The sequence below is a fragment of the Zootoca vivipara genome, chromosome 13, assembly GCF_965207765.1.
Source record: "Zootoca vivipara chromosome 13, rZooViv2.hap1.1, whole genome shotgun sequence".
NCBI lineage: Eukaryota > Metazoa > Chordata > Lepidosauria > Squamata > Lacertidae > Zootoca > Zootoca vivipara.
The window spans coordinates 20905005-20917762 of record NC_142596.1 but is presented as its reverse complement, the minus strand read 5'-3'; the positions used below and the strand labels follow the sequence as shown (position 1 = coordinate 20917762).

Here is a 12758-nt window from a genome sequence, read left to right as displayed (position 1 = left end):
ATTATGTGGCGCGTTCTTAGGCTGCTTTTTGGGTCGCGGACGGTAAAGTCTCATATACTGATCTCGTCTAGCTACGGAGGCTGAAAGCTCAACCTATTCCAAATCCGACCAATCCTCGCCGAGGTAAACTGAAGGGAGGGAATCATTCAATCTGCGCATGCGGCCCGCTCCCCTTCCTTGTCTATGCGTCTCTCTGGAGGAAAAAAGAGAAGCCAGCGAGGACGCTCAGAGCGCATGCGTGCATCTCTTTACACTTTCTACACCGTGTCAAGGACCGGCTTCCCAGTTCCGATTGGTCATTTGTTATCCTGTGTATCGCGCTCTGATTGGAGCCGCCGCTCTGTCAAACAGAGGCAGAGGTATCCGCCTACTAACATTCCGCTGATTGGCCGTCAGCTTCCTCCGTCCATTGGTTGGACCTTGACAGTCTTCTCTCCCGCCCTCCGCCCAATCACCTCGTGGCATTGGGGTCCTGACGGTGTGAAGAACGTAAGAGGCCGAAGCGTTCCCCTACTGCTAAGCGAAACATAGTCCTCGCGGCCGGCGGCTGTCTGAGAGGAAAAGAAGTGAGCCAAAGAGAGCCCAGGGACGCGCGCCGGGCAGTTCGAACACCCGCGGGTTCTGTCGCTGACTTAACCGGCCCAGGAAGCGGGGCGGCGGCTGTGTAAAGCGGCGGAGGAAGACTAGAGCGAAGGGTGTGTGTGGCCCGTATATTGCCCGCCTAGAGAGGCTTGAAGGGGAGTGGGCGGGGGTGGAAAGGAGTGGAAGTAGTTCCGGCAGCACCTTGGCCGTGTTTCCTAAAAATAGCGCCCCGTGGATATCCGTGCGCCGGTGTCAGTGTCTCCGGAGGAGCCTCAGTTAGGGAGGCGGCGGCAGGAGCAGCGGAGGAAGAAGGAGGAGGAGGAGGCGGCGGCGGCGAGAGAGGAAGGAAAGAGGCAAACGGGTGAGCGAAGAGGGTAGGCGCGGGTGCTCATTTATGGAGTGGGGGAGCGGCAAAAGGGAGGGTTGTTGGAGGAGAAGGTGGCCAAGGAGTTGGGGGGATGTGATATGTTTTACCCCTCAAGTCCTTACCCCAAGTTAGGGAGGTGATGGAGTTAAGGGGTTGGGGTGTTCTGCGGGGGGGGGGCATAGTATGAGAGAAAATGAGGGAGAAGGTTCCTCCCTCTTTCTGCTCTCCCCCCCAACTCCTTTGCCACCCTCTCCCCCCCCCCTTCTAGCTCAAACAGTTGCAATTTGGGCTGAGAGGGTGAGCCTAGCAGATGAGGAGGAAAATCAAAAGTTTCTGTAGTATCTGTGTGATGACGATGATAATTGGTAGCTAAAATGCACATACAGTCTCTGGGCAGTAAAAAAAAAGTACACGTGTGTTTGTGTGCTTGTGTGTGTGTTTCTCCGAATACACGTCTAGCTCAAGTCGTTGCAATTTGGGCTGAGGGAATGAGGGTAGGCGGTGAAAGGGGGAAATTAAAGTTTTTGTAGTATTTGCATGAAATACTACATGAAAATAATAGGAAGCAAAAATGCACGCACATATAGTCTGGGAAGCAGAAATGCACGTTTGGCTATATTTGTGTGTGTGTGTTTATACCCTAGTATGTATATGCACTTGTGTGTAATATAAAAAAATTCCTTCAGTAGCACCTTAAAGACCAACTAAGTTTTTATTTTGGTATGAGCTTTCGTGTGCATGCACACTTCTTCAGATACATATTGTGTGTAATATGTTTATGTATATTCTGATTTGCTCATGGCTGTAAGCAAAATGTTTGTGTGTGTGTGTGTGTATAAAACACAAATATCTGAATGTATTGTCGGTGTGTACATATACATATATACATGTGTGTATATATGGTTTTTTTACAGACACACATGCTTAAGTTAATGCCACAGTCAAATAAAAATTACATGGCTATATATATAAAAACACCAGACGTACACACAATAAGACATAATACTTTGTGGTGGTTATGCATCTGTTTCAAGATTGGGAAGAGGCACTTTTTGGCGAGCTAAGTTTGGGTCATAATAAGATAAAATAATAGCTGAAGTGGTTTGTTGTGCCTGCATTAAAGGATTGTGCTGCTTTCTCCCCTCTTATTTCTCTCTTCTCTCCCCCCCCTACAAATCTCTGGATCCTTTCCCCATTGATTTTTGGGGGATTGGAATGTTTTTCATTTCTATTTCCTGCTTTTTCTGTCCGGATCTGGACTCGCAGTGTATTAAGATATCAAAAAAGGCATGCTTGGTTATTATTTTTTAAGGGGGAGGAGTTGTGGAATAAGAGAGACTTTAGGGAATGAGTGTGTGCTAAACAGAATCTACCCCCTCCTTCTACTGAGGCTTGTACACAAGAAACATTGGGGGGGGGGGAAGGAAGGAAGGATGTAGGCAGGCTTCTGGTTGATAGAATCATGTTCCCTCTCATAGACTATTAATTCGCTCACATTGTCTCCTAGAGATATCTTTTTTGTCCCATTTTCTTCCACTGTACCCCTTAGCTGTGGTCTGAGAGGTTGATAATAGTAATTTATGCATTGACTTGGATGAGTGTGAGAGCAAGAGATTTTGGAAGTTATGTTTCTCCATCTCCCTCTTTTTAAGAAATGGTGGATTGGTATGTGGAGATGAGGGGGGACTTGTTTCATTTTTGGGGTAAAACTGTACCCTCATTTTATGAATCTGATGTGTGGGTGGAGAATATGGGTAGCAGGTTAGGGAAAGCGAATGGTGTTTGTTAAGGGTCCAGACAGGCCTTCAAGAGCTAACTTTGCTAACGTAATGGAAGGGATGACAGTCTTGTCTGTGGTGAGTAGAGAAGTGGATATATTTGTTTTCTTCTGTTTTTGTTTTTGCTTAGAGTTGTGAGAACCCTCCTTGATAAATGGCAGGTTTTGGCTGGAAATACTTCTCCGTATTCTTTAAGATCAATACAGGTACCTGTTTTGGAAGGGGCAGCAGGGAAGATGTCAATTGAAACAGTTTCTGTTGTTTGCCAGATAATTTGATATTGGAAAGGTGTTGTGGTGTGTGTTGTTAGCAAACTTCAGGGAAAGAAATTGCACTCCAAAAATGCATACGATTTTTAAGCTTTATTTTGACTGCCAGTGAAGAAATAAAGATTACAAAGCAATTGTTTTTTCTGTCTCATGCAAAACAGCACTTCCATTTGAGGAAGCCCATTTGAGGTTACCTCAGCTTATAAAGTTACTTTTCCAACATTCTTTTCCTGTTTATATAGGAACCCTGCTGTTGATAAGGGAATCAAAGTGTTAAGCAAGTATTTTGTCCTTGTTAATGTTCTAATGACATGTTGGTAGACATTCTTCCCTTTGAGTGTGTGACTGATTGTCTTTGTTGCTTACTATAAAGAACTGTGTGAGTGACTTGCAAGGCCTTGTCACTGATGTTTATCCTCGCACATTTCCCCCCTCTTGAAACTCTAGGACTAAAAGGGAGAATAATAGATTGTAGGGTATGACAATCTACAGTCATACCTCCGTTTATGACCACAATTGGTTCCGGGGAGCCGGTTGCTCCCTGAGTTCGTTGCTCCCCGAGGCACGCTTCTGTGCATGCGCGAAGCGCCAATAGAGAGCTTCTGCGCATGCGCGAGCTGCGCAGATCGCTTCTGTGCATGCGCGAGCTGCGCAGATCGCTTCTGTGCATGCGCGAGCTGCACAGATCGCTTCTGCTCATCCGAGCGCCGCGGAACCCGGATGTAAACACTTCTGGGTCCGCAGTGGTCGGAAACCGAAGTGGTTGCAAACAGAGGCAGTCGCAAAAAGTGGAGGAAACAATTTCTGCAAACAATTCTGCAAAGTTTACCGTTTCTCTAAAGTTTGGGTTACTGTCCACTGGAATCACTGAAAGGGTTAGCAATGCACAAGTGCCTAACCACTTCTGGCTCAATGAATCTCCTGTGTTGGGTGAAGTTATTTGGGGAGAGAAGGGAGAAGTGGCATCTGGAAATGCAAGGTAGTGATGTGTTATGGGGTGTATGTATATAAGGTCTTAGCAAATTTAGATGATTGATAGCATTTTGTAAAATTTCCTGCTTTTCAGGGGGTTGGGTGGTCTTTGGGGCCCTTCCAACTCTACAATTATATGATTCTATGAGATTCTGGTATGAAATTTAACACTGCTTTCAATAGAACCACTATTTCAAAGCAGCCATATTTCTTGATAACCTGTAAGAGACTTAATATGAAAGTTTAGCTTAAGATCTTTCAGTTTGTTCAGGAGTCACATTGGTTGTTGCTGCTATGTAAGCTTTCAAAATATAGAAGAACGCTGCGAGAAAAGAGACTGATGCTTTACTGCAAAAGGAAATAATGTCTCTCTTAATTGATTGCTGCATTGCCACCTTCATTTAAATCTGTGAATGAATGTGTAGTAGATCACTAGATTTCTGTGTTTGAGGGCTAGGTTGCACATTGTTGAACATATTTGATTCACATTTCCGTATCCTACTTGGCCAAAATTATACACAGTCTGTCATCTTATTCAGCAGTTGAGGAAACAAGAGAATGCCATCTTGAGCTGAAGGGCATGCATATTTAGTTGCACGTAACAATTGCCTGTATTTCTTCTGGTTGTGGTAGATGCTAAACTATGCATTGATAGACTTCAATTAATTTGTTCCAAAACATTTATTTTCAACTCTTCATTTTTTTAGTGAGGTTTGCAATGCTATCAGTGTGGAAGGAAAGTATGATACAAATCCAAGGGTATTTGAACCTTGCTGAATATTGAGTAAACTTTTAAACTCTTATTTATTTATATACAAATATATTCTGCCTCCTGGACCTCAAAAGCACCCCCCCCAAAAAAGTGGTTGCCGGCTTGTAAATCTTAAGCCCAATTAAGTTTTTCAAGAAAATGGCGGCCAAATTTTAATGTACATTTCCCTTATTTAACTGTAAAGGATGACATTTCCAGCGTCTAGCTTTTAATTTCAGAAATAATTTATGATACTGTAACTTTGGATATTCTTATCTGTGCATCTCAAATATGAAGGGCCCTGTAAAATACCCAGAAATGAATACTTTTCATTTCTCTTGGTGTGGGCATTTACAGAACAAGATGGAAAACCTCCACATAGTTGTGAAGGATTAAATTATTCTTCAGAGACTTTCTTTATTATATTATAGTTATCAGCACCACAGTTGTCTTGAAGATATGGAAGTTCAGATAGAAAATACTTGGGAAGATTCCTTTAGACTTTGATCAGATCCTTATCTTCAATCATAGTTTACACTCAATCCCTACATTTTGTGATTACGTAGCTTTCTGATCACATATGATTGTGCAGATAACAATTTAAAAGGTAGTATGGCTCACATCTGCAGCAAAGTGGCCCAGAGTTTTGATACTTGCCATAACATGGATTTAAACTTAGAGATTTAAAAGCTCAAATTATTTTTTCTTGCGCAAGCTTCCTAAATTTCCAGCTCACATCCTTTAAAAAAAAGCCACTGTTATAATTTCGTTCCATTTAAGACATTTTGTTTTGTCCTACAAATTGTTAGGAGCAATATGTTAATCACATCTAGTTCAACAGCAACTAATAATAATAATAAATAAATAAATAAATAAATAAATAATGTGCTGACTGATACCAGCAATTCAAATGTCTTGAATTTACTTTGCCAGAGGCTTTCTTTTAACAAAAATAAATATACTGATTCTGGAACATTCACTTTTGATTCACTAGGTCATAACTTGGTGGCTAGTATGTGTACATGTTGTTGTACAATGTGAGGGGACTAGATGTTGATGCACTCAACTTTCTAAATGTTTGAATGTAAATTTATTAAGCAGAATATCATTTAATACTAATGCATGCTGAATGAGTTGATTTGCACTTAATGCTTGGGTTTGTTCCAGCTTGTGCCTATAGTGCTAACCTTCAGTGTTATGTGCACAAGCTGGAATGAGTCCAAGGTTACAGTGGGAGGAATTCTATAGTCTCACTTTCTGCAAATCCTCAGGTTTCATTATGTATGAACCAAAGCCAAACTAGTTGGTTTACAACTGTCATGCTTTGAACTTGACTTGTTTAGAAATTGATTAGCATTTGTTTTAAACCAAGGGTAGTCAGTGTGGTTGGTGAACTCAAGATACTATTAGGCTACAACTCCCAACAGCCCCAGCTAGCATGGGCCAATGGCAGAAATTAAAGTCCAGCAACACCCAGAGGGCACCATGTTGCCTACCCCAATTTTAACCCATTTTCTGGTTTGAACATAACAGGCTAGTATTTCTGGAAACTGAAACTAAATGCAGTAGTAGGCATTCTCCTTGTCATGCAGGAAAAAAGAGGGGAGTGCTTGGGCTTCTTTCAGCATGTTCTGTGGTTTAGCGTTAAGTGCAAATGAGTCCTATGCTTACTTATCTGCTGGAAATACTGGTAAAGAACAGCTCGATCCAGCCCCGCAGCAGTTGTCACTTATGAATGTTCATATGGATACAATGTGCTCTTGAACAAATTGTTGGAATTCATTGCCATGTGGAAGAAGTTTGTTCCTCTGCAACTGTCAAAGTGCTGTGACATCATATGTGTTGCTGCCTGACCTTTTGGCTTTGAAAATGAGTGTGGGAGTTTCCAGTGTACAGGGATTAGTGGGATCAAAGAGGAGGTAGAACTCTGTGCTCTGGGGATCAACCTCGTGCTGAAGAGCAATTAGTCATGTACATCACTGCATTTGTGTGCTCATCTTGCTTTTGCAAAAAAAAGAAGAAGAAGGTGTGCACATGTACTTACTGTATTGTGCTCTTGAAGTGTGTGTGCAATGTAAAGTAAGTACATTAAAATTACCCCTTACTGGTTCAGGGAAAGTGCATCAAACTACTAGCTCAGGAAAAATGCATCAAACAATATAACTATTTGAACAGGTTTACTAGTACATTGCAGGAAAAAACAGCTTGAATTGAAGTCTAACAAACAGCTGTTTGGTTAATAGTATATTGTCTCATATCTGTAGGCTGTGCCATAATTCACTTGTGATTTATCTGAAAACTTGGCCATAGCAACTCTATTCTTGACCCACTTTTGCTTTCTCATCTCATCTTCAGCTACAGTTCTCATACTGTAACTGGATTGTTACAAGATATTACAGCTTCCTGAGTTTTCCTTAAATAAGCCTTCTTGAAATGTACTGCATGTGGACGACTGTCTAATTTAGAACTGTATCTGGCGTAGTATCCAATGAATGAGTAAAATATAGCAACAGTTGAAAACAAATGCCTCACCAAGGAAGTCTTATTCCTACGCCCACTATGTAGTGAACTGAAATTATTATTAGTTCTTCCACAGTATTCTTGAATGAGTTAGTATGTGCTTTGTTTCCTTCTCTTCTGTATTTTTAAAAAAAACAAATGCGCTTTTTAAAAAACATGCTACACTTAAAGATCAGTAAACCTGCCACTTAAATTTTGTCTATTTGTATTTAGAGTTCAAAAGCCTTGTAATGATTTTTGGTGGATACTTATAAAGAACATTTTTATACAGGAATATTCTGAATAAATATTTGTGGGTATAGATGCCACTAGGTATATTCACAGGATACAATTAAGGTATGGATTTTCTTGGTTGGATATCACCAGTTGAAACGGCAATGACTTGTCACGTCCAGCCTATAGTGGCTGTCAATTCTGGTGAATGTGACAGCTGAAAACCTAGTTCTCCTGCTTTCATTTGTTTCATTTTTGGTCATGTTACGTTGCTTGAAGATTAATGGAAGGCATGTCACAAATGTTCAGAGCACTGGGGCTTCTTAGGATACAGATGAGGGAATTTCTCTTAGAATACTTCTGATTTTCTGATGTAGGTTGAACTGTGGTCGCACCATCACTGTTGAAGTCCAAACTTGTGCAAAAATGGAAGTTTTGACTGAAAATAAAAGGCTATTGGATAGTCAATCCCCCCTCAGTCTCCCCCCCCCATCTTCATTTGTACACCCACCCTCTTTCCAGTTTACTTCATGCATTTGGATGAAATAGATTCAGATTTATGAGTGTTCTGTTCCTCTAAGCTGCCAGAGCTGTTGTCTTTACCTTTGGAACAAGTAGCAAATGTGACCTTGACCTCATTCACATGTACCCTTGGGAGTTGGAAGCTGCTTCCCTATGCTGTGGTTTGTGTACTGCTCACAAGTGTCCGTGAATGGCTTGTCCAATATTGGTGCTCCAATTCCACGAATCTTTCTACCCTATTGTTACCCTGCTGGGATAGTAGGGCAGTGATTATTAGCATGGACCCTGCCCATGTGATTGCTTGTTCTGTGTTGTATGGCATCACAGCAGAGAAAATCATTGGGAGAAGCATTAGAGGAATTAGGATAGCAAGGTGTTGGGGCATTGTGTTAAACAAAAACAAAGAGAAAGTAGTCTAATGATTAAAAATAAATTAAGAAGCCACAATTATTACAAATAATTAAGATGCCACGATGCAACAATTGAAGGTTGGCATGAAATACTTTCAGAAACGGAAATGTTAGAAGGCAAATATATTTATGAATAACAAGACAGATTTCATTGATGTGGCAAAACATTTCAGCTTCAGCCTTTGTTAGCTGCTCTGATAAAAATGAGAGGATACTGTTGCCAAGGTGGCAATTATAGAGCTTTGAAGATGGAATGTTCAGAAGGACTTCATTTGCTGAAGCTAAGTGATGTTGGTACTATCATCCAGGTTGAAATAGTGTGGTATTACTGTGTCCATTGTGCACAACCAGAAGTTTTTTTCTTTGCTAACATTGTACGCTCAGTTGATAACTGTTGCAGTTATTGATACATCGGACAGAATATGGTTCTCAGAACTAAAATGTTTTATCAACCGGTTGTTCCACTTAATTGAATAAAATTCCACATTTGTGGTTTGTAAAGTGTTTGCAAAGGTCAGTTGTGGTTTTACCTACATACTGAATATGACATCCTGGTTTTTGTACTTGGTAATATAGATTATATTGCAGGACTGGCAGGTGATATACTATGTCCTACCTATCCTGGTGCTATTGAAGGTAACTGTCTCCATGAAATAAACACAGGTGATACAGAACCAAATTGATTAATAAGGCAGCCAAATACAGATGTTACCCAAAAAGAAACATAAGCATAAATTATTCTTAATAATTATGCATAACAGTAAAATCTTGACCTATACTGTACAATAAATAAGACATACTTAAAAAGAAAAATATTTGTTCTCAAGAGAGGCCACATGACCTTGTCTAAGTTGGGTAGCCTTCACTGTGAATTTCGCTGTATTAAATATTACAGACCCATCTGTACTGGAAAACCTATATTAAATCTTATCCATACCACTGAGGGCATTAGCCACCACTAAAGATTTCTCTATCTTTGCTTAGGTATTTTATTACATTTTACTGCATATGCAAAAACACTGATCTCTGGGGATTTTCTTAAATCTCCCTTCCAGACAATTGGCTTCATAGTCTGAAAATGCAGGCCTGAAAGTACGGTACATTGCAGAGAAAATGTGGATTTACTTCAGGCAAGTATTTCTCTTCCTTGCGGTGTGAGTTTTAGGTGGGAAAAATATCAGAAAATCTGGATAAAGTAATGTTCTGTTCTGCAAACAGGTATTGGAGCCACACTTTAATATTGTAATGGCTAAGTTGGATTTCAGCAGCAAAAAAGTCACTGGGCCTAGTCCATGTGTCCTCATTCTTTTACTATTAGCTGTCCAGGTGTTTGTGGAGGATGACTGAGACTGCTCTGTTATACACAATTTGAACCAGTTCATTTATTGTTTATCACATTTAAAAAAGAGAGAGAGAAAATTTCCCTCAAAATGAAATATAAAATTGGCATTACTTCTGCTTCTTCCTGCAGGTGGGCTGTGGGGGTTCCTGGTAGGAGATCTCGGTTTACGCCTCCGTTTACGAAAACCTCCCTTTACGAACGCTGCAGACCCGGAATAGTTTACATCCGGGTTCCGCGGCGTTGGATGCGCAGGTGCGATATGTACAGCTCGCGCAAGCGCAGAAGCGCTTTATTGGCGCTTCGCGCACGCGCAGAAGCGTGCCTTCGGTGAGCAAATGCCTCGGCGTTCGCAAACCGAGGTACCACTGTAATGTACAAATAAATCTACAGTGGTACCTTGGTTTATGAACACAATTGGTTCTGGAAGTCTGTTCATAAACTGAAGCGTTCATAAACTGAAGCAAACTTTCCCATTGAAAGTAATGGAAACTGGATTAATCTGTTCCAGACGGTCCGCAGAGTACTTAAACTGAAGCGTTCATAAACTGAAGTGAACTTTCCCATTGAAAGTAATGGAAAGTGGATTAATCCATTCCAGATGGGTCCGCAGAGTACTCAACCTGAAGCGTACTTAACCCGAAGCATGGGTGTAATTGGTTCCGGAAGTCTGTTCATAAACTGAAGCGTTCATAAACTGAAGCAAACTTTCCCATTGAAAGTAATGGAAAGTGAATTAATCCGTTCCAGATGGGTCTGCGGCGTTCGTAAACCGAAAATTCGTAAACCGAGGTGTTCATAAACTGAGGTTCCACTGTATTGGGCACTACCATAGAAATGAATGGGTTCTGAAATGCCCCAGATTTCCACCCCATATGTCAACTGAAGAGTAACCTTGGCAGCAGAAACCGAGGAGTAGCTCTGGTTTAGCAAACTTGCCTGCTCAGTATGCAAAGATCATGTCTTGCCTGTGTACAGTTTGCATCAAACCATCACATAGGATGATGGCTTGACTTGTAAGGCAAGTTGTTTGAATAAATAATATCTGCATATTGCACAATATCAAAATAGATGGGCTGTGGATCATAGTTCTCTGTTCCCAGTAGTCTATTTCTAATAATCTGTTCATTGAGTAGAGCTTCCTCTACTCTTAACTGGATATTGAGATCCCACTTCAGACTGTACTTCCTTTGCTGCCTCTCATCGTATCCTAAAAACCTGTCATAAAGACTGGCAATCATTCTCCAGTTGGTCTCCCACTGTAAAATTCTTTATGTAAGGGGCACATTTGTGATTACATAATAAATAATCTAGCTCACTCCCACTGTTTAAGGAGGAGTATGTAAAATTCCCTTCTGTGTTATCCTGTCGCCTCCACAGGTTTTACAGGAATTGGAATTACAAGGACAAAATTTAGATTTACTGATAGGTGGTAGAAGTAGAGCTCTCAGTAATAGTTTGTGAAGACTTGGAGGCTGGTGAATTGCTTTAATAGGAGGCTTGTTGACAGCTTCAGCCAGACATTCAGAGTTTGCCAACAATGGGTAGCTTTCTCTGATCACCAGGTGATAGATTTCCATCTAGTGTCTCCCAGCTACCACAAATAGGATATGCTGTTCATTGTTTATTGACACCTACTTTGATGGAGGAGGTTTTTTCTAGGCAGGATGTAGGCCTAGTGGATGTTGCATTTACAATTACAAGAAAGAAATCAGTTACAAGAAGAGAATATCCTCTGGGCAGAAGATGTTCGCTGGTCCTTCTTAGATGTTGTTATGTGTTGGTACAAATTAGAGCTAAGCTGTAGAGTGTAGACAATTAAAAAATGTTTTGCTTAGCATCATTCCTGGTACAGGTATTTCTTGGCCTTTACTGGGTTTGTTTCAGAGTTTAGTGACTATTTTGTTGTTCTTAATGTTGAGAAGGACATCTAAGGTAAGGGATATGTGGATTTTCAGTGTCGGTACTGAAGGTTAAGTTGATAGTTAGGTGTATAGAATTGATGTAATTTTTAAAATTGTCCTAACACCCTTTTTACCATTGGTCTACCATAAAGATACCATCAATATAAGTCAATTACTACCATATAAGTCATTTGCTAACGAGCTTTTTGAAGATGTCCTAGTTTTTCCATGAACAGATTTGCATACATACATGTACACACCCTGCTTGATGCCAAAAGAAATCAAATGCTTGATCCAGATGGTTTCACAGCATGTTATTACAAAATCTTTTCCTCTATATTAGTCAAAGCAGCCATTGAAATCAGTTAGTGAACTATTGAGGAACAGTACATTATACCTGAAACACGACTGGATACTACTATTGTGATAATTCCTATAGAGGGAAAATACTTATTAGTTACCTCATGCCAATTTATCACTTAAACCTCTAGTATAAGATTTTTACTAATACATTACGGTATTATGCACAAATACATATATAGAAACAGCAATCAAGTAGGCTTCATTTGGAAGAGGAAAATGAGAAATAATATATGTTTATTAGATTTTGCATGCAATAAGGAAGAGGAAATGGTGGTGCTGCTCCAATATGCAGGAAAGGCCATTGACAATTATTGAGTGACCCTTTTTATCTGAAATACTAAAATATTTCAACTTTGTAGTGTCATTTTGTACATGGGTATAAACTACTTAATGAAATCCAGAGGCAAAAGTATGTCCTAATGGGATTATTCTGTCAGGTTCTAGACAGTTTCCTGTTATTGCCTCTGTTTATTCTAGCAATCGAATGGTTAGCAATTATAATGAGAGCATAAAAAACACAATAGTGGTTAAATCAATAAATACACAGAAAAACATTTATATGGATTTGCCTCATGCTCTGTCTTTCTGATTTCCAATCCTTTCCACTCTGTTCAAGTTTCTCCTGCCCCATCACTTCTAGTGTGTCCCACTAAGCTTCCAAATGGACACCAGTTTCCTAGAATGATGGAGCACCTGCTGCTCCCACCATTCTTCACAGATACTCATGGACCACAGTTTAGGAACCTCTGCTTTAGTGGTTTAAACAGC

At 40.4% G+C, this 12758-nt stretch overlaps 1 protein-coding gene across 12 annotated transcripts in view; it reads left to right on the top strand.

The window, feature by feature from the left end:
• The first annotated feature begins 458 nt into the window (after positions 1-458).
• The window catches only part of MEF2A (myocyte enhancer factor 2A), an 83381-nt gene continuing 71081 nt past the window's right edge, over positions 459-12758 (top strand). For 5 of the 12 annotated variants that reach the window (XM_035132270.3, XM_035132268.3, XM_035132271.3 and 2 more), the window contains exon 1: positions 840-943. The gene's annotated coding sequence lies outside the window, so the exon portion shown is untranslated. Of the gene's footprint in view, positions 696-839; positions 957-2857; positions 2934-12758 lie in introns of those variants that run through there. The other 7 variants (XM_088656902.1, XM_060282510.2, XM_088656900.1 and 4 more) reach the window with 4 other exon arrangements.